This window comes from Oryctolagus cuniculus, unplaced genomic scaffold (assembly GCF_964237555.1).
Source record: "Oryctolagus cuniculus unplaced genomic scaffold, mOryCun1.1 SCAFFOLD_183, whole genome shotgun sequence".
Lineage (NCBI taxonomy): Eukaryota > Metazoa > Chordata > Mammalia > Lagomorpha > Leporidae > Oryctolagus > Oryctolagus cuniculus.
In genome coordinates, this window is record NW_027208264.1 from 4,046 (window position 1) to 23,154 (window position 19,109).

Sequence of the window (19,109 nt, forward strand, 5' to 3'; positions counted from 1 at the left end):
ACACAGGCCACTGCCCGGCAAGTCACCTGGGACAGAGCTTCCTGCCCCATTAAGCCTACTGGGTACAGAACCCCCTACTCCCCGAAGTTCACCTTGGACAGAGCCCCCTGCCCCCCATGCCCACCTGGGACAGAGCCTCCTGCTAAACTAACCATTCTGGGACAGGACCCCCTGCTCCTGTAGTCGACTTTGGACAAGTCACCTGCCCCTCTAAGTCCCCCAGGAACAGAGCCCCCAGCTCCACTAAGCCCACTTAAGGCAGAGCCCCCTGCACCTCTAAGCCAACCTGGGACAGAGACCCCTGCCCCGCTAAGCCCACCTGGGAATAAGCCCTCTGCCCCCCCAAGCCAACCTGGGACAGAGCCCCCTGCCTTGCTAAGCCCACCTGGGACAGAGCCCCCTGTCCCCTGAAGCCCACCTGGGACAGAGCAGCCTGCCCCCAAAAACCCACCTGGGAAAGAGCATCCTGCCCCCCGAAGCCCACCAGGGACACAGCCCCCTGCCCCACTAAGTCCATTTGGGACAGAGACATCTGTGGCCTGAAGCCCACCTGGAACTGTGCCCCCTTCCCTCCCAAGCCAACCTGAGAAAGAGACACCTGCCCCCAAAGCCCACCTGGGAAAGAGCCCAGGGCACTACCAAGCCCACCTGGGATAGAGTCCCTTGCCCCTCTAAGCCTACCTGAGACTGAGCCACCTGCCACCCGAAGCCCAACTAGGACAGAGCCCTCTGTCCCCCGAAGCCCACCTTGGACAGAATCCCCTGCTCCACTAAGCCCATGTAATACAGAGCCCTCTGCACCTCTAAGCCCACCTAGGACAGAGACCTCTGACCCCGGAAGCCCACTTGAGACTGAGCCACCTGCCACCTGAAGCCTGCCTAGGACAGAGCAATGTCCCCCGAAACCCACCTGGTACAGAATCCCCTGCTCTCTGAAGCCCACCTAGGACAGAGCCCCATGACCCCCGAAGCCAAGCTGGGATAGAGCCCCCCGCCCCACTATGCCCACTTGGGACAGAGCCACCTGCACCCCGAGGCCCACATGCAAAATAGCCACCTGCCCCCCCTAAGCCCACCAGGGACACAGCCCCATGCCCCTTTAATCCCACCGGATACAGTCCCTGCCCCACTAAACCCACCTGGGACAGAGCCCCCTACCTGCCTATACCCACCTGGTACAGAGCCCTCTGCTTCAATGAGCAAGCCTGAGACAGAGTCCCATGCCCCCTGAAGCTGACCTGGGAAATAGCCCTCTGTCCCACTAAGCCCACCTGGGACAGAGCCCCCTGCCCCCTGAAGCCCATCTGGGACAGAGCCCCCTGCCCCACCAAGCCCACTTGGGACAGAGCCTCCTGCCCTACTAAGCCCACATGGGACAGAGCCCCCTGCACCCCAAAGCCCACCTGGGACAGAGCCCCAAGCCCACAGAAGGCCACCTGATATAGAGCCTCCTTGCCCATAAAGCCTACCTAGGACAGAGCCCCCTGCCCCATCAAGCCCACCTGGGACTGAGCCCCTGCCCTGCCAAGTCACCTGGGACAGAGCCTCCTACCACCATGAGCCCATCTGTGACAGAGCCCCCGGCCCAGCCAAGCCCACCTGGGACAGACCCATTGCTCCTCTAAGCCCAGCTGGGACAGAGCCCCAGGCCCCTGAAACCCACCTCGGATAGAGTCCCCTGCCCACAGATACACACCTGGGGCAGAACCTCCTGGCCCACTAAGCCCTCCTGGGACAGAGACCCCTGCTGCCTGAAGCCAACTTGGGACAGAAACACTTACCCCACTAAGCCCACCATGGACAGAGCCCACTGCCCCCCCCCCTTAGCTCAACTAGGACAGAGCCACTTGCCCCCTGAAGCCCACCACGGAAAGATCCCCTGCACCCCGAAAACCACCTGGGAAAGAGCACTCGGTCCCCGTAAGCCCACCTAGGACAGAGCCTCCTGCCCCCCGAAGCCCACCTGGAACAGAGCCCTCTGCCCCATCAAGACCACCTGGAACACAGGCTCCTGCCCGGCAAGTCACCTGGGACAGAGCCCCCTGCCACCTGAAGACCACCTGGGACAGAGACCCTGTCCCCTGAAGCCCACTTGGGACAGATCTCATGCCCCCTGAAGCCCACAAAGGACTGAGACCCCTGCCCTGCTATGCCCATTTGGGAAAGAGACACCTGCCCCTGAAGCCCACCTGGGGCTGAGACCCCTGTCCTGCCAAGCTCACCAGGGACAGAGCCCCCTGCCCCCATAGCCCACTTGGGACAGAGCCCCCTGTCCCCCAAAGCCAACCTGGGACAGAACAGTCTGCCCCCCAAAGCGCACCTGGGACAGAGCCTCATGCCCCACTAAGCCCACCTGGGACAGAGACCCTGACCCCCTAAGCCTACCGGGTAGAGAGCCCCCAACTCCCCAAAGCCCACTTGGGACAGAGTCCACTACCCCCCTAAGCACATCTGGGAAAGAGTACCCTGCCTCCCAAATGTAACGTGTGATCGAGCCCCCTGCCACACTAAGAGCACCTGGACAGAGCCACCTGCACCCCGAGGTACCCATGGGAAATAGCCACCTGCCCCCCTAAGCCCACCAGGGACACAGCCCCATGCCCTTGAATCCCACCGGGTACAGTCCCTGCTCCCCAAAACCCACCTGGGACAGAGCCCCCAACCCACCTATACCCACCTGGTACAGAGCCCTCTGCTTCAATGAGCAAGCCTGAGACAGAGTCCCATGCCCCCTGAAGCCGACCTGGGAAACAGCCCTCTGTCCCACTAAGCCCACCTGGGACAGAGCCCCCTGCCCCCTGAAGCCCATCTGGGACAGAGCCCCCCTGCCCTGCCAAGCTCACTTGGGACAGAGTCTTCTGCCCCACAAAGTCCACCTGGGACAGAGAACCCTGCACCCCGAAGCCCACCTAGGACAGAGCCTCCTGCCCTGTCAAGCCCACCTGGGAATGAGCCCCCTGCCCCACCAGGTCACCTGGGACTGAGCCTCCTACCACCATAAGCCCATCTGTGACAGAGCCCACGGCTCAGCCAAGCCCACCTGGGACAGACACTTTGCTCCTCTAAGCCCAGGGGGGACAGAGTCCCCAGCCCCCAAAACCCACCTGGGACAGAGCCCCCTGCCCGCCTTAACCACATGGGACAGAGACTCCTGGTCCACTAAGCCCTCCTTGGACAGAGCCCCCTGCCCCCCGAAGCCCACCTGGAACAGAGCCCCTGACCCCCCGAACCCACCGCAGACAGAGCCTCCTGGACCACAAAGCCCTCCTTGGACAGAGCCCCCGGCCCCCCGAAGCCCACCTGGGACAGACCTCCTGCCCCCTGAAGCCCACAAAGGATGGAGCCCCCTGCCCCGCTATGCCCATTTGGGAGAGAGACACCTGTCCCCTGAAGCCCACCTGGGACAGAGCCCCATGCCCTGTCAAGACCACCTGGGACACAGGCCCCTGCCCAGCAAGTCACCTGGGACAGAGCCCCCTGCCCCCCGAAGACCACCTGGGACAGAGACCCTATCTCCTGAAGCCCACTTTGGACAGACCTCCTGCCCCCTGAAGCCCACAAAGGACTGAGCCCCCTGCCCCGCTATGCCATTTGGGAAAGAGACACCTGCCCCTGAAGCCCATCTTGGACTGAGCCCCCTGTCCTGCCAAGCTCAGCTGGGACAGAGCTCCCTGCCCCGCCAAGCCAAACTGGGACAGAGACACCTGCCCCCCAAAGCCCACCTTGAACAGATCCCCCTGGCCCCCTAACCCCACTTGGGACAGAGCCTCCTGCCCTACTAAGAACACCAGGGACAGAACCCCCTGCCCTGCCAAGCCCACCTGGGACTGAGCCACTTGGCCCCGAAGACCACTGGGGACAGAGCTAACTGCCTCACTAAGCCCACTTGGACAGAGCCCTCTGCTCTCCTGTCACCTTGGGAGACCCTGCCTCACCAAGCACCCCCATGACAGAGACCCCTGCCCCGCGAACCCATCTGGACAGAGCCCCTGCCCCGCCAAGCACCCCTGGGACAGAGCCCCCGCCCATCAAAGCCCACCTAGGACAGAGCCCCCTACCCCAATAAGCCCACTTGGGACAGAGCACCCTGCTCAAGTGAGACCACCTGGGACAGATACCCTGGCCCCCTAGGCCCACCGGGCACAGGGACCTCTGCTCCCCGAAGCCCTCCTGGTACTGAGCCCTCTGTTCCCCAAAGCACACCAGGGACAGAGCCCCTGTCCGCTGAAGCCCACTTGGGACAGAGCAGCCCGCCCCCCAAAACCCACATGGGACAGAGCAGCCTGTCCCCCAAAGCCCAACTGGTACAGACCTCCTGCCCCCTGAAGCCAACAAAGGACAGAGCCCCTGCCCCGCTATGCCCATTTGGGAGAGAGACACCTGACCCCCGAAGCCCAAGTGGGACAGAGCCCCCTGCCCCACCAAGCCGACCTGGGACAGAGTCCTTTGCCCCACTAAGCCCACTTAGGACAGAACCCCATGCCCCTGAAGCCCACTTGGGACAGAGCCCCCTGCCCTGCCAAGCCCACTTGGGCCAGAGTTCCTGACCCGCTGAGCCCATTGGGACAGAGCCCCTGCACCCCAAAGCGCACCTAGGATGGAGTGCCAAGACCACAGAAGGCCACGTGTGATAGAGCCTCCTGGCCCATAAACCCCACCTGGGACTGAGCCCCTGCCCCACCAAGTCACCTGGGACAGAGCCCCTTGCCCCTCAAAGCCCACCTGGGACAGAGACCCCTGCCCCGTCAAGACCACCTGGGACACAGGCCCCTGCCCGGCAAGTCACCTGGGACAGAGCCCCCTGCCCCCCGAAGACCACCTGGGACACAGGCCCCTGCCTGGCAAGTCACCTGGGACAGAGCCCCTGCCCCGCCAAATCACCTGGGACAGAGCCCCTTGCCACCAGAAGCCCACCTGGGAAAGAGCCCCATGCCCCGTCAAGACCAGCTGGGACATAGGCCACTGCCTGGCAAGTCACCTGGGACAGAGCCCCTGCCCCTTAAGCCCAAATGGGACAGCGGCCCTGTCCCCCGAAGCCCACCTGGGACACAGCCCCCTGCCCAGCCAAGCCCACCTGGGGACAGACCCCTTGCCCCTCTATGCCCACCTGGGCAGAGCCACCTGTCCCCCGAAACCAACCTGGGACAGAGCTCCCTGCCCCCCAAAACCCACCTGGGACAGAGCCACCTGCCCCACTAAGCCCACCTTAAACAGATCCCCCTGCCTCTCTAATCCCACTTGGGACAGAGCCTCCCGCCCTACTAAGCACACCAGGGACAGAGCCCCCTGCCCTGCCAAGCCCACCTGGGACTGAGCTACTTGGCCCCGAAGCCCACTGGGAACAGAGCTCCCTGCCCCACTAAGCCCACTTGGGACAGAGCCCTCTGCTCTCCTATGTCCACCTGGGAGAGAGCCCCGTGCCCTGCTAAGGCAACCTGGGACAGAGCCCCTGCCCTGCCAAGCACTCCGAGGACAGAGCCCCCTGCCCTCCGAAGCCTAGCTATGACAGAGGCCCCGGTCCCCGAAGGCCATCTGGTATAGAGCCCCCTGCTGCCTTATGCCCACTTGGGACAGAGCACCCTGCCCAACTAAGCCCACCTGGGACAGAGCTCCCTGCCCCCCTTAGTCCACCTGGGACAGAGACCCCTGTCCCCCAAAGCCCTCTGGGTAGAGCCCCCTGCCCTCCAAAGCCCACACTGGAATGAGCCCCTGTCTCCTGAAGCCCACTAGGTACAGAACAGACTGCCCCCCAAAACCCACATGGGACAGAGCAGACTGCCCCCCAAAGCCCAACTGGTTCTGACATTCTGCCCCCTGAAGACCACAAAAGACTGAGCCCCCTGTCCCGCTAAGCCCATTTGGGAGACACCTGCCCCTCAAAGCCCAACATGGACTGAGCAACCTGCCCTGCAAAGCTGACCTGGGACTGAGCCTGGGAAAGAGCCCCAACCCCACAGAAGGCCACGTGTGACAGTGCATCCTGGCCCATAAAGCCCACCTGGGACACAGCCCCCTGCCCCGCCAAGTCACTTGGGACAGAGCCTCCTCCCACCATAAGCCAAGCTGGGACAGAGCCCATTGCCACCAGAACCCCACGTGGGACACAGCCCCTGCCCAGCCAAGCCCACCTGGGACAGACCCCTTGCTCCTCTATGCCTACCTGGGACAGAGGCCCCTGTCCCCCAAAACCAACTGGGACAGAGCTCCCTGCCCCCCAAAACCCACCTGGGACAGAGCCACTTGCCCCACTAAGCCCTCCTGGGAGAGATCCCACAACCCTTTCAAGACCACCTGGAACACAGGCCCCTGTCTGGTAAGTCACCTGGGACAGAGCCCCCTGCACCCCGAAGACCACCTGGGACAGAGACCCCGTCCCCTGAAGCCCACTTCGGACAGACCTCCTGTCCCCTGAAGCCTACAAAGGACTGAGCCCCCTGCCCCGCTATGCCCATTTGGGAGAGAGACACTTGCCCGCTGAAGCCCACCTGGGACTGAGTCCCCTGTCCCGTCAAGCTCAGCTGGGACAGAGCTCCCTGCCCTGCCAAGCCAAACTGGGACAGAGACACCTGCCCCCCAAAGCCCACCTTGAACAGATCCCCTTGGCCCCCTAACCCCACTTGGGACAGAGCCTCCTGCCCTACTAAGGACACCAGGGACAGAGCCCCTTGCCGCCAGAGGCCCACCTGGGACAGAGCCCCCTGCCCAGCCAAGCCCACCTGGGACAGATGCCCTGTCCCCCTAATCCCACCAGGGCCAGAGCCCCCTGCTCCCCGAAACCCACCAGGGACAGTGCCCTTGCCCGCCTATTCCAACCTGGGAAAGAGCCCCCTGCTCCAATTAGCCTGCCTGGGACACAGCCCCATGACCCCAAAGCAAAACTTGGACAGAGCCACATACCCTGTCAATCACAGTGGACAGAGCCCCTGCCCCCCGAAGCCCACCTGGGACAGAGCCCGCTGCCCTGCTAAGCCCACCGGGGACAGAGCCCCTGCCTCTGAAGCCCAGATGGGACAGAGGCCCTTGCCCCCTGAAGCCCAACTAGTACAGAGCCCCCTGCAACTGGAACCCACCTGGGACAGAACCCCTTGCCCCACTAAGCTGACCTGGGACAGAGCCCCCTACACCCCGAAGCACACCTGGGACTGAGTCCCCAGCCCACTAATCGCCCTGGGACAGAGCCTTGTGCCCCATTAAGCCCACCGGGCACAGAGCCATCTGCTCCCCGAAGCACACCTGGGACAGAGCCCCCTGCTAAACTAAGCCCACCTGGGAAAAAGCCCCCTGCCCCCGAAGCCCACCTGGGACAGAGTCACCTGCTCCTCCAAGCCCACCTGGGACAGAGCCCCTGCCCCCCTAAGCCCAACTGGGACAGAGCACCCTGCCCCTGAAGCCCACCTGAGGCAGAGAAACTTGCCCCCCAAAGCACACCTGGGAGAGAGCCTCCTGCCCTCCAACCCCAGTTGGGACAGAGCCTCATGCCCCACTAAGCCCACCTGGGACACAGCCCCCTGCCCCCGAAGCCTACCTGGGACAGAGACCCCTGCCACACTAAGCCCACTTCAGACAGAGCCTCTAGTCCCAATATGCCCAATGGGACAGAGGCCCCTGGCACACTAAGCCCACCTGGGACAGAGACCCCTGCCCCCTGAAGCTGAACTGGGACAGAGCCACTGTCTGCCAAGTCACCTGGGACAGAGAGAGCAACCTGCCCCACGAAGCCCAGCTGCGACAGAGCCCCATGCCCCCTGAAGCCCAACTAGTACAGAGCCCCCTGCCCACTAAATCCCACCTGGGATAGAGCTCCCTGCCACACTAAGCCCAACTGGGACAGAGGCCACTGCCCCCCTAAGCCAACCTGGGACAGAGCCTCCCGCCCCCCTAAGACCACCTGGGTCAGAACACCCTACCTCCCGAATCCCACGGGGTACAGAGCACCCTGCTCCCTGAAGCCCACCTGGGACAGAGGCCACTGCCCCCTAAACACAAAGGACAGAGCCCCCTGTCCCCCTAGCCTACTTGGTATAGAACCCCTGCACCCGAAGCCCACCTGGGACAGAACCCCCTGCCCCACTAAGCCCACCTGGGACAGAACCCCCTGTCCCCAGAAGCCCACCTGGGACAGAGCAACCTGCCCACCAAAGCGCACCTGGCACAGAGCCCCCTGCCCCCCCCGAAGCCCACCTAGGAAAAAGCCCCCAGCCCTGCCAAACTCTCCTGGGACAGAGCCCCCTGCTCCACTAAGCCCACTTAAGACAGAGCCCCCTGCACCTCTAAGCCAACCTGGGACAGAGCCCCTGCCATACTGAGCCCACCTGTATCTTAGCCCCCTGTCCTCCGAAGCCCAACAGGGACAAAGGCCACTGACCTGCTAAACCCATTTGGGACAGAGACATCTGTGCCCTGAAGCCCACCTGGGACTGAGCACCCTGTGCCCCGAAGCCCACATGGGACAGAGCCCGCTGCCCTGCCAAGTCAACCTGAGAAGAGATGCCAGCCCCCCAAAACCCACCTGGGACAGAGCCCCTGCCCCTCTAACCCCACTTGGGACAGAGCCTCCTGCCGTACTATGCACACCTGGGCAGAGCCCCTGCCCCTGAAGCCTACCTGGGAAAAGCCCGGGACACTGCCAAGCCCACCTGGCATAGAGCCCCTTGCCCTGCTAAGCCCACCTGAGACTGAGCCACCTGCCACCCGAAGCTCAACTAGGACAGAGCCCTCTGTCCCCCGAAGCCCACCTGGGACAGAACCCCCTGCTCCACTAAGCACACGTAAGACAGAGCCCCCTGCCCTGCTAAGCCCACCTGGGACAGAGAGCCCTGCCTCCCGAAGCCCACCTGAGACTGAGCCCCCTGCCCTGCTAAACCCACCTGGGAAAGAGCCCCTTTCCCCCGAAGCCCACTTGGGACAGAGCAGCCTTCCCACCAAAACCCACCTGGGACAGAGCAGCCTGCTCTGACTGAGCCACTTGACCCCCGAAGCCCACTGGGAACACAGCTCCATGCCCCACTAAGCCTACCTAAGACAGAGCCCCTTGGCCCCCAAAGCCCACCTGGGATAGAGCCCCCTGCCCCCCTATGCCCACATGGGACAGAGCCTCCTGTCCCACTAAGCCCACCTAGGACACAGCCCCCTGCCCAGCCCAGCCCACCAGGGAGAGTCCCCTGTCACCATAAGCCTACCTGGGACTGAGCCCCTTGCCTCATGAAGCCCACCTGGGACAAAACACCCTGCCACCTGAATCAACCTGGGACATAGTCCCCTGCCGCCTGAAGCCAACTTGGGATAGAAACACTTACCCCACTAAGCCCACCATGGACAAAGCCCACTGCCCCCCCCCCCTTAGCCCAACTAGGACAGAGCCACTTGCCCCCTGAAGCCCACCACGGAAAGATCCCCTGCACCCCAAAAACCACCTGGGAAAGAGCACTTGGTCCCCGTAAGCCCACCTAGGACAGAGCTCCCTGCTCTGCTAAGCCCACCTGGAAAAGATCCCCCTGCTCCCCGAAGCCCACCTGGGACAGAGCTTCCTGCCCTGCCAAGCCAACCTGGGACAGAGACACATGCCCCTCGAAGCCCACCTTGGACAGAACCCCCTGCCCCAACAAGCCCACCTGGGACAGAGCCCTCTACCCCCCTAAGCCAACCTAGGCCATGCTCCCTACCCTGCTAAGCCCACATGGGAAAGAGCCGCCTGCCACCCGAACCCTCCGGGTACAGAGTCCCCTACGCCCCGAAGCCCACCTGGGACAGAGTCCCAGAAGCCCACTTCCCCCACTAAGCCACCTGGGGAAAAGCCCCAAGCCCGACTAATCACACGGGGTACAGAGCCACTGCTCCCCAAAACCCACCTTGGACAGAGCCCCGTGCCTGACTACACCCACCTGGGAAAGAGCCCCCTGTGCCCCTGAGGCAATCTGGGAAGAGCACCCTGCCCCACTAGGCCCACCTGGGTCAGAGCCCCCTGATACCCGAAACACACCTGGGACATTGCCCCCTGCCCCGTTAAGACCACCTGGGACAGAGCCCCCTGATTCCCAAAACACATCTGGGACAGAGCCCTCTGCCCTCCAAAGCTCACCTGGGACAGAGCCCCTCGCTCCCCAAAGCCCACCTGGGACAGAGCCCCCTGCCCTATCAAGCCCATCTGGGACAGAGCCCCATGCCCTACTAAGTCCACTGGGACAGAGCACGCTGCCCCCAAAGCCCACCTGGGACACAGCCCTCTGCCCCCCAAAGCCAACCTGGGACAGAGCCCCCTGCCCCGCCAAGCCCACCTGGGACACAGCCCACTGCCTCGCTAAGTCTGCTTTGGACAGAGTCTCCTGCCACCCTAAGCCCACCTGGGACAGAGCCCCCAGACCCCTGAAGCCCACCTTAGACATAGGCCTCTGCCCCTCGAAGCCTACGTGGGACAGAACCCAATGCCCCACTATGCCCACCTGGGACAGAGCCCCCTGCACCCCGAAGCCCACATGGGAAAGAGCCCCCTTCCCCCCTAAGCCCTACTGGGACAAAGCCCCAAGCCCGACTAATCACACGGGGTAGAGAACCACTACTCCCTGAAACCCACATGGGACAGAGCCCCGTGCTTGCCTATACCCACCTGGGAAAGAGCCCCGTGCACTCCTGAGGCCACCTGGGACAGAGCACCCTGCCCCCCGAAGCCGACCTGATACAGAGCCTCCTGCCCCCCAAAGCCCACCTGGGACAGAGCCCCCTGCCCCACTAAGCCCACCTGGGTCAGAGCCCCCTGCCCTGTTGAGCCCACCTGGGACAGAGCCCCCTGACACCCTAAGCACACCTGGGACACAGCCCCCTGGCCCCCGAAGCCCACCTAGTAGAGCCCCCTGCCCCGCTGAGACCACCTGGGACAGAGCCCCTTACTCCCCAAAGCACACCTGGGACAGAGCCCACAGCCCTCCGAAGCCCACCTGGGACAGAGCCCCTTGCTCCCCAAAGCCCACCTGGGACAGAGCCCACTGCCCCATCAAGCCCATCTGGGACAAATCCCCATGCCCCACTAAGCCCAATGGGACAGAAAACCCTGCACCCCGAAGACCACCTGGGACAGAGCCCACTGCCCCATTAAGCCCATCTGGGACAGAGCCCCATGCCCAACATAAACCCAATGGGACAAAAAACCCTGCACCCCGAAGCCCACCTGGGACACAGTCCTCTGTTCCCCAAAGCCCACATGGGACAAAGTCCCCTACCCCACTAAGCCCACCTAGAACAGACCTCCCTGCCACACTAAGGCCACCTGAGACAGAGCCCCCTGCCCACCGAATCTCACCAGTTACAGAGCCCCCTGCCCCTCAAAGCCCAATGGGCAGAGCCCCCTGCACCCAGAAGCCCAGCTGGGACAGAGCCCCTTCCCCCATGAAACACACCTAGAACAGAGCCCCCTGCCCCCAATGCCTACCTGGGACAGAGCCCCCTGCCCGCCTATACCCACCTGGGACAGAACCCCTGCTCCACTGAGCCCACCTGGGACAAGGCCCCCTTCCCCCGAAGCCAACCTGGGACAGAGCCCCCTGACCCCCGAAGTCCAGCTGGGACAGAGCCCCTTGCCCCCTGAAGCACACCTAGTACAGAGCCCCCTGCCACTGATGCCCACCTGGGACAGAGCCCTCTGTCCCATTAAGCCCACCTGGGGCAGAGCTCACTGCCCCAATAAGCCCACCTGGGGCAGAGCCCCCTGACCCTTGAAGCCCACCTTAGACAGAGGCCCCGGCCCCTCGAAGCCTATGTGGGACAGAGCCCCCTTCCCCTGATGCCCACCTGGGACAGAGCCCCCTGACCCCCGAAGCCCAGCTGGGACACAGCCCCTTGCTTCCTGAAGCACACCTAGTACAGAGCCCCCTGCCCCTGATGCCCACCTGGTACACAGGCCCCTGCCCCCCTAAGCCCACCTGGGAAAGAGCCCACTGCAACCCGAAGTCCACCTGGGACAGAGCCCCCTGTACCCCAAAGCCCACCTGGGACAGAGCCCCTTGCCCCCCGAAGCAAACTTGGGACAGAGCCCACTGCCCCTGAAGCCCACCTGGGGCGAACCCTCTGCACCTTGAAGCCCACCTGGGACAGAGTCCCTTGCCCTTCTAATCGCCCCTGGGACAGAGCCTCCCCCCAAAGCCTACCAAGTACAGAACCCCTTGCTCCCCGAAGCCCACCTGGGACAGAGCCCCTGCCCCCCTATGCCTACCTGGGACAGAGCTCCCTGGTCCACTAAGCCCACCTGGGACAGAGCCCCCTGCACCCCGAAGCCCACTTGGGGCAGAACCCCCTGCACCCTTAAGACCACGAGGGACAGAGACCCCTGCTCCACTAAGCCCACCTGGGACAGAGCCCCCTGCCCTGCCAAGACCACCTGGGACAGAACCCCCTGCCCCGCTAAGCCCACTTGGGACAGAGACTCATGCCCCCACTAAGGCCACCTGGGACAGAGCCCCCTGCACCCCAAAGCCTACATGGGACAGAGCCTCCTGCCCCACCAAGCCCCGAGAACAGAGCCCCCTCCCCCCTGAAGCCCACCTATGAAAGAGCCCTCAGCCCCGAAGCCCACATGAGACAGAGCCTCCTGGCCCACTAAGCACACCTGGGACAGAGCCCTCTGCCCCGTCAAGCCCACCTGGGACAGAGCCTACTGCCCCCCCAAAGCCTACCTGGGACAGAGCCCCTTGCCCCCGAAGGCCACCTAGTACAGAGCACCCTGCCCCTGATGGCCACCTGGGATAGAGCCCTCTGTCCCACTAAGACCACCTGGGACAAAGCTTTGTGCCCCGCCAGCCCACCTGGGACAGATCCCCCAGTACACTGAAGCCCACCAGGGACAGAGATCCCTGTCCCACTAAGCCTACCTGGGACAGAGCCCCTTGACACCTAAGCCCACCTAGGGCATGGCCCACTGTCCTCCGAATCGCACCAGGTACAGAGCCCCTGATCCCTGAAACCCACCTCGGACAGAGCCCCCTGCCTGCCTATACCCACCTGGGACAGAGCCCCCTGCCTGCCTATACCCACCTGGGACAAAGCCTCCTGCTCCACTGAGCACACCTGGGACAGAGACCCCTGCCTCTTGAAGCCCACCTAGGACAGAACGCCCTGCCCCACCAAACCCACCTGGGACAGAACCCCCTGCCCTGCTAAGCCCATTTGGGTCAGAATCTCCTGCCCCACTAAGCCTACCTGGGACAGAGCCCCCTGCACCCCGAAGCCTATATGGGACAAAGCCCCCAGCCCAACCAAGCCCACTAGGACAGAGCCCCCTGCCCCCACGAAGCCCACCTGGGACAGAGCCTGCAGGCCCACTAAGCCCACCTAGGACAGAGCCCCCTGCCCTGTCAAGACCACCTGGGATACAGCTCCCTGCCCGGCCAAGTCACCTGGAACAGAGCCTCATGCTCCCTTAAGCCCACCTGGGACAGAACCCCCTGCCCCGTGAAGCCCAATTGGGACAGTCTCCTGCCCAACTAAGCCTACCTGGGACAGAGCCCACTGCCCACCGAAGCCCACCTGGGACAGAGCCCCTTGCCCCCGAAGCATACCTAGTACAGAGCCCCCTACCCCTGATGTTCATGTGGGACAGAGCCCTCTGTCCTAAGCCCACCTGGGTCAGAGGCCACTGCCCAGCCAAGCCCACCTGGGACAAATCCACCAGCCCCCTGAAACCCACTTGGGACAGAGCCCCCTGACCCTTGAAGCCCACCTGGGACAGAGCCCCCTGCCTCACTAAGCCTAACTGGGACAGAGCCCCCTGCCCCCAGAAGCACAGCTGGGACGAGCCCCTTGCCTCCTGAAGCCCACCTAGAACAGAGCCCCCTGCCCCTCAAAGCCCACATGAGACAGAGACCCCTCCCCACTAAGCCGACCTGGGACAGAGCCTCATGCCCTGATAAGCCCACCTGTGGCAGAGCCCCCAGGCCCACTAAGCCGACCTGAGACAGAGAACCCTGCCTCCCTAAAGCGCACCTCAGATAGAGCCCCCAGCCACCCGAAGTTCATCGGGTACAATGCCCGCTGCTCCCCGAAACCCACCTGGGACAGAGCCCCCTGCCCCACCAAGCTCACCTGGGACAGAGCCCCCTGCCCCCTGAAGCCCACCTGGGACAAAGCCCCCTGCCACACTAAGCCCACCTGGGACAGAGGAACCTGCCCCGCTAAGCCCACCTGGGACAGAGCCCCCTGCCCCAATAAGCACACCTGGGACAGAGACCCTGCCCCCCCCCCATGCCCACCTGGGACAGAGCCACCGCCACGCTTAGCCCGCTTCCGACATAGTCTCCAACCCCCAGAAGCCCTCCTGGTACAGAGACCCATGCCCTGCCAAGCCCACCTGGGACAGAGCCACTTGCCCCATGAAGCCTACCTGGTACAGAGCCTGCTGCCACCCGAGCCCACCTGGGACAAGCCCCCTGCCTCACCAAGCCCACCTGGGACAGAGCTCTCTGCCCCACTAAGCCCACCTGGGACAGAGCCCCCTGCCCCACTAAGCCCACCTGGGACAGAGACCCTGATCCCCAAAGCCCACCTGGGACAGAGCCCCCTGCCTCTCCAAGCCCACCTGAGATACAGCCCCCTGCCCTGCTAATCCCAACTGGGACAGATCCCCTGCCCATCTAAGTCCACCTTGGATAGAGCCCCCTGCCCCGCTAAGCCCACCTATGACACAGCCCCCTGCCCTGCCCTGCCAAGCTCACCTAGGACAGAACAACCTGCTCCATTAAGCACACCTGGGACAGAGCCCCCTCCCTCTCTATGCCCAGCTGGGACAGAGCCTCCTGCCCCGCCAAGCCCACCTTGGATAGAGCCCTCTGCCCCCCAAAGTCCACCTGGGACAATGCCCCTGCCCCACTAAGCTGACCTGGGACAGATCCCCATGCCCCAATAAGCCAACCTAGGACAGCGCCCCCTAGCCTACTAAGCCCACCTAGGACAAAGCACACTGCCCCCCTAAAGCACACCTCACATAGAGCCCCCTGACCCCCGAAGCCCATCGGGTACAGAGCCCGCTGTTCCCCGAAGCCAACCTGGGACAGATACCCCTGCTCCACTAAGCCCACCTGGGGCAGAGCCCCTTCCCACCTTAGCCCACCCGGGACAGAGCCCACTGCCACCTGAAGCCCACCTGGGACAAACCCCTGCCTCGCCAAGCCCACCTGAGATAGAGACCCCTGCCCTGCTAAGCCCAACTGGGACAGAACCCCTGCCCCTCTAAGTCCACCTGAGACAGAGCCTTCTGCCCCACTAAGCCCACCTATGACACAGCCCCTTGCCCCCCAAAGCCCACCTGGGATGGAGCCTCCTGCCCCGCCAAGCTCACCTGGGACAGAGCCCTCTGCTCCGTTAAGCACACCTGGGACAGAGCCCCCTGCCTCCTTATACCCAGCTGGGAAAGATCCTCTTGTCCTGCCAAACCCACCTTGGACAGAGCTCCCTGCCCCGTTAAGCAAACCTGGGACAGAGCCCTCTGCCCCTAGAAGCTCACCTGGGACAGACCCCCTTGCCCCCTGAAGCCCACATAGGACAGAGCCCCCTGTTCCACTAAGCCCACACAGGAATGAGCACCTTGCACCTCTAAGCCCACCTGAACAGAGCACCCTGCCCCGCTAAGCTCACTTAGGACAGAGCCCCCTTACCCCCAGTGCTTACCAGGGAAAGAACTCCTTCCACAATAAGCCCACATCATACAGAGCCCCTGCCCCTGAAACCCACCTGGGACAGAGCCCATACAACCCGAAGCCAACTTTAGACAGAGCCAAATGCCCTAGTAAGTCCACCTGGGACAGATCCCCCTGCCCCGCTAAGCCCACCTGAACAGAGTCTGCTGATGCCCAAAGCCCACCTGGGACAGAGCCCCTGCTTCGCCAAGCCCACCTGAGATAGAGACCCCTGCCACACTAAGCCCACCTGGGACAGAGACCCTTGTCGCATGAAGCGCACCTGGGACAGAGCCCTCTGTCCCCCTAAGAACACCTGGAATAAAGCTCCCTTCCTCGCTACGCCCACTGGGACAGAGACTCCTGGCACTGCTAAGCCTACCTGGGAAAGAGCTCTCTGTCCCCCTAAGCCCACCAGGGAGAGAGGTCCCTTTCCTGCTAAGCCGACTAGGAAAGAGCACCTGCCCCGCTAAGCCCACCTGGGACAGAGCCCTCTGCCACACTAAGCCCACCTGGGACAGAGCCCCCTGCCACACTAAACCCACCTGGGACAGAGTCCCCTGCCCTCCTACGCCCATTTGGGACAGAGTTCGTGCCCCAGCAAGCCAACCTGGAACACAGCCCCCTGACCCGCCAAGCCCACCTGCAACAAAGCCCTCTGTCCCCTTTGGCCCACCTGGGACAGAGGCCCCTGCCCTGCTAAGCCTACCTGGGACAGAGCCCCCTGCCCCCTAAAGCCCGCCTGGGAAAGAGGCCTCTGCACACTAAGCCCACCTGGGACAGAGTCCCCTGCCCCCCAAAGCCCACCAGGGACAGAGCCCCCTGCCCTCCTATACCCACTTGGAACAGAGCTCATGCCCCTCTAGACCACCTGGGAGAGATCTCCCTGCCCCAGCAAGCCAACCTGGGACACAGTCCCCTGACCCGCCAAGCCCATCTGGAACAGAGCCCTCTGCCCCCTTAAGCCCACCTGGGACAGAGGCCCCTGCTCCCTTAAGCCCACCTGGGACAGAGGCCCCTGCCCCGCTAAGCCTACCTGGAACAGAGCCCTCTGCCCCGTCAAGCCCACCTGGGACAGAGTCTCATGCCTCGCCCAGCCTAACTGGGACAAATCTCCCTATCACTTGAATCCCACCTGGGACAGAGCCCCCTGCCCCCCTATGTCCAACTAGGACAGAGCCACCTGCCCCCCTAAGCCCACCTGGGACAAACCCCCTATCCCCCAAATCCTAACTGGGACAGAGCCCCTTGCCCCACTATGTCCAACTGGGACAGAGCCCCCTACCCCACTAAGCCCCCGGGACAGAGCCCTCTGCCTCCCTATGCACACCTGGGACAGAGCCTACTGCCCTGCCAAGCCCACCTTGGACAGAGTCCCCTGCCCCAGAATCCCACCTGAAACAGAGCCCCCTGCCACCATAACCCCACTAAGGACAGAGCCTCCTGCCCCACTAAGCCCACCTGGGACAGAGCCCCCTGCCCCACTAAGTCCACCTGGGACAGAGCCCCCTGCCCCACTTAGCCCACCTTGGACAAAGTACCCTGCCCCGTTAAGCCCACCTGGGACAAGGCCCCAGTCCCCCAAGCCTACCTGGGACAGACCCCCTTGTACCCCGAAGCCCACCTAGTACAGAGCCTCCAGCCCCCCTATGCCCACTTGGAACAGAGTTCCTTCCCCACTAAGCCCACCTAGTACAGAGACCCCAGTCCCCCTATGACTACGTGGGACAGAACTCCTGCAACTCTAAGCCCTCCTGGCACAGAGCTCCCTGCCCCAATAAGCCCACCTAGTACAGAGCCCCCTGTCCCTCTGTGCCCACTTGAGACAGAGTTCCTATATCACTAAGTCTACCTAGGACACAGCCCCCTGCTCCCCTATGCCCACTTGGGACAGAGCCCCTGCCCCACTAAGTCCACCTAAGACAGAGCCCCCTGCCCCCAGAAGCCCCATGGGACAGAGCCCCCTGCCCCCTTCCCCCACTTAGGACAGAGCCTCCTGCCCTCCAAAGCCCACCTGGGACAGACCCCCTGCCTCCAAAGCCCACCTGGGACAGAGGCCCCTGCCCCGCCAAGCTCACCTGGGACAGAGCCTCCTGTCCCGCCCAGCCCAACTGGTACAAACCCTCCTATCCCCCGAATCCCATTGGGACAGAGCCCCCTGCCCCCCTATGTCCACCTCAGACAGAGCCCCCTGTCCACTAAGTCCACCTGGGACAGAGCCCCCTGCTCCACTAAGCCCACATAGGACAGAGACCTCTGCACCTCTAAGCCCACCTGGGACAGAGCCCCCTGCCCCACTAGGCCTACTTGGCACAGAGCCCCCTGCCCCACTAAGCCCACATAGGACAGAGACCCCTGCCCCCTAAGCCCACCTGGGACAGAGCCCCCTGCTCCGCTAAACCTACCTGGGACAGAGCACCCTGTCCCCATAAGCCCAACTGGGACAGAGCCCTTTGCCCCCTGAAGCCCAACTGGAACAGAGCCATCTACCCTCCTAAGCCCACCTGGGACTCAGCCCCCTGCTCCGCCAAGTCCACCAGGGACAGAGCTCCCTGCCCCCGAAGCCATCCTGGGATAGAGCCCCCGCACCCTGAAGCCCACCACGGACAGAGCCCCCTTTGCTCCAAAGCCCACCTGGGACTGAGCCACTTGCCCACCGAAGTCCACCTGGGGCCGAGACCCCTGCTCCACTAAGCCCACCTGGGACAGAGCCCCCTGTCCCCCGATGCCCTCCAGCAACAGAGAATCATGCCCTGCTAGCCCACCTGGGACAGAGGCCCCTTCCCCCCGAAGCCCAAAGGGGAAGAGCCCCCTGCCCCCCAAACACAACTTGGACAGAGACTCCTGCACCACTAAGCCTACCTAGGACAGAGGAACCTGCCCCAATAAGTCCACCTAGGACAGAGCCCCCTGCCCTACTAAGCCCACATGGGACAGAGCCCTCTGACCCACCAAGCCCACCTGATATAGAGACTCCTGTGCTACTAAAACCACCTGGGACAGAGCCCCCTGCCCCACTAAGCCCACCTGGTACACAGACTGCTGCCCCACTAAGCCTACATGGAACAGAGCCCCCTGCCCCACTAAGCACACCTGGGACAGAGTCCCCTGCCCCCCTAAGTCCACCTGGGACAGAGCCCCCTGCTACACTAAGCCCACCTGAGATAGAGACCCCTGCCATGATAAGTCCACTTGGGACAGAGCCCCCTGCTCTGCTAAGCCCACCTGGGACAGAGCCCCCTGCCCCACTAAGCACACCTGGGACAGAGTCCCCTGCCCCCCTAAGTCCACCTGGGACAGAGCCCCCTGTCCCCGTAAGACCACCTGAGACAGAGCCTCCTGCCCCACTAAGGCCTTCTTGGACAGAGCCCCGTTCCCACCGTGACCCACCTGGGAGAGAGCCCCCTGCCACCCGGAGCCCACCTGGGACAGAGCCCCTGCTACACTAAGCCC